This window comes from Gossypium hirsutum, chromosome D12 (assembly GCF_007990345.1).
Source record: "Gossypium hirsutum isolate 1008001.06 chromosome D12, Gossypium_hirsutum_v2.1, whole genome shotgun sequence".
NCBI classification, from domain to species: Eukaryota; Viridiplantae; Streptophyta; class Magnoliopsida; order Malvales; family Malvaceae; genus Gossypium; species Gossypium hirsutum.
The window spans coordinates 43,946,931-43,949,967 of NC_053448.1; the positions used below are offsets into that span (position 1 = coordinate 43,946,931).

The window sequence follows — 3,037 nt, forward strand, 5'->3', positions numbered from 1 at the left end:
AAATTTACTTATTTAAAAGATATTTTAGCTATCTCGGATTTAAAAAGGATATCACGACCAGTAAGTTAGGACGCGATTTTTAAAATCTTGAGATTACTAAGAACTTGAGTTTGAAAAGAATCGTGCATTTAGATGTGTTGTGAAGATCGAAACCCAGTAAGTTAGGGCACGATCTTCTCGAATCTAAACACGATGCTATTTATTTAAAACAAACTTCGGTATATCGAATAAAATAAAACGCGAAGTCGTATTAAAGAATGTGAGAACAAATTACATTGTTGTTATGCATGTCAAAACCATAATGAATATAAAAGTATAAAAATAATACAAATAATAGCGACAACATAAAATAAATAAAAAGTCAAACCTACAACATACAAGATAACCAAGTATATAAACGAATAAAATTAAACATTCATTCAAAATAATAATGGAAATGAAATAAATAAATAATGAAAACAAACGAAGAAAATGTATAAAACTATAAAAATATAAAAGATATATAGATATAAGGTATATATATGCGTGCTATTAAATAAAAAGAGGTATATTTTAAAATATAAAAGAATATACACATATATATATATTTTTTATGAAAGTAACGTATATATATGGATATATAGATATATGTATAAACTATAGAATATAAAGAAAATATAAGCATGCATACAAATACATATACATATATATATAAATAAGTTTTAAAAATATGTATACGTAGATGTATATATATATTATAAAATGAGTGTATGTATGCGTTTAAAAAGACTATAAAATATAAAAGATATGTATGTATGTGTACTAATATATTTTGAAGCTACAAAATAGGTAAAACATATGAAATATGAAATATTCACATGAATGTATATTAAAAATATATGTATATATATACAAAATTATAAAGTATAAAAAAAATAGATATGTAGGTATGTATAAAAGAAATAATAAACAGAATAATAATACTAACTAGTCGAACCAAATAAAACAAAACTAAAAAAAATAAGAAAATAAAAAAAGGATAATAAATAAATAAGTAAATAAGTTTGAATAAATAAATGAGCTAGACTGATTTAGGGACTAAATTAAAACTAGGACGAAATTAGAAGGATTAAAGTATAAAAGTGAACAGAGGATTAAACTGGAAACGCGCGGAAAGAAAAAGGACCGAAAGGGAAAATAAACCAATCCCTAGACACGTGTCCACTTTCTAGCACGTCAATGAGCCAGGGAACTGATTGAAAACGAAATAAAATTTCGGGGCCAAATTAAAAAGATAAATAAACATGGAAAATGACTAAATTAAAACAAACCAATAACGGGGAGGGACCATTGGCGAAAATATCCCACTTCATGAAAACGCGTGGATCCCCCCTGGAGCGGGTCGGGTCGCGCGCGTGTCATGGTGGACTAAAACGGCGCCGTTTAATGAATTTTTAAAACCCCCTAAAGAAAACCTAATTTCATTCAGCCGTAAAAATTAAAAAAAAGGAGAGGAGCCTCCTCCCATCCCTCATTTTCGGTTCTTTGGAACCGACTGAAGACCAGGCCCCTTTTCGCTGTTCTCCGCCGAGCCATGGCCCCTTTTAACTCCGATTTCGGCAGAGCACATGGGAGCGACGGCGGACGCGAGATTCAGGTAAGGTTGCTTCCCTTTTTTTATATATATTCTTATATACATGTATATATATACGTAATAAAATAAAAAGAAAAATACAGAAACAAATCATAAAAAACGGAATGAAAAAGAGAAAAAAAAAAGACCTTCTGTTCAAAGATTTGTGATTTTATTGATTCAGCAATATTTTTTTATCGAATCCCCCCCTTTTCATTACATTTCATTCGGCTCTTATAGCCGATTTCAATACTATTTTCTACTATCTTGCTTCTGTGTCTGTCTCCTTTTTGTCCTGTTTGCAGGTTTTGGCAAAGTCAACGAGCATTGGAGGGATAACCTTGGCCATTTTGGTGCAAGGCTGACAAGCGATGGCAGAGGAGGCGTACAGCAGCACATGGGAGCGGCGCATGAGCATTAGGGTTAGGTTAGGGTTTCAATTTTACTGAAACTGAGTTTAAGTTGTGGGCCACTTGGGCCACTAGGTTTTTTTATTTTATTTTTGGGCTTGTAATTCATTTTTAGACTGTTTAATTATTTTGGAGATTGGGTTGCTTTTGGTTTGGGCCCGGGCATGAGCTTTATAACTAAGCTTATAAATAATTTATTAATTGTTAAAAAGAGTATTTAAACTGTATATTTTATGTATAATTATATTGACTTATTTAAAAATGATCTAAATTTATTTATTTTTCAATTTTCCAACATGTTTAAAATAAGCATTTTAACTTTTTAAACGCAATTTTTGAGAGTAATGCCAAATACCTTAAATTAACAAATCACACTTTTTTATAACACTTTTCCACAACACTTTTTAATAAAACTTTTCTTTCCCAAACCGAGCTTTTCAAAAGTAATTCTAAATTGCAATAGCAATGTTAAATTGACCATAAATTATGAAAAACATATTACCCAAAAAAGATGCTACTTAATTTTTTTTTGCTTTACCAACCTTCATAAACCAAATTTAGAAGGGTTAATGTATTATCTTATACTTTTTTTTTTAATAATTAGGGAAGGGAATATAGCTGCTTAGGATTAAGCTCAAGCTCTCATTTCTATAACATAATGTTTTTGCCACTGGGTTAAGAGGTTGTTGACTACTATATGGTACTTGAGGTTGTCTTCGACATTCAATTTTATGTTTGAGTTTTATTTTGTCTCAATTTAATACATAATATTTTCAATTTGCACTTGAATTTTTTTAATTAAATATTCAAGTTTGATTTTTATGTTACCAGTTACAAAAGGAAGAAAAAAAATTACAAGTTAGATAAATGGATAAACTATAGTTTGGCATGTCTAAACTGTAGTTGAAAGAATTGAAGGCCAAATCCCCTAGAGGTAGTGCTGAGAAAGAGACAGACATTGAAAGCAGTTAGGTGTTGTGTTTCAAGGACATCATGGATAGTGAAACACAACGAC

At 29.9% G+C, this 3,037-nt stretch overlaps 1 long non-coding RNA gene across 1 annotated transcript; it reads left to right on the forward strand.

The window, feature by feature from the left end:
* Positions 1-1,478: 1,478 nt before the first annotated feature.
* Positions 1,479-2,160, forward strand: LOC107947550 (uncharacterized). Its single transcript, XR_001697166.2, has 2 exons — positions 1,479-1,636; positions 1,918-2,160. It is a non-coding gene; the product is annotated as an uncharacterized lncRNA (long non-coding RNA).
* The last annotated feature ends 877 nt before the right edge of the window (positions 2,161-3,037 follow it).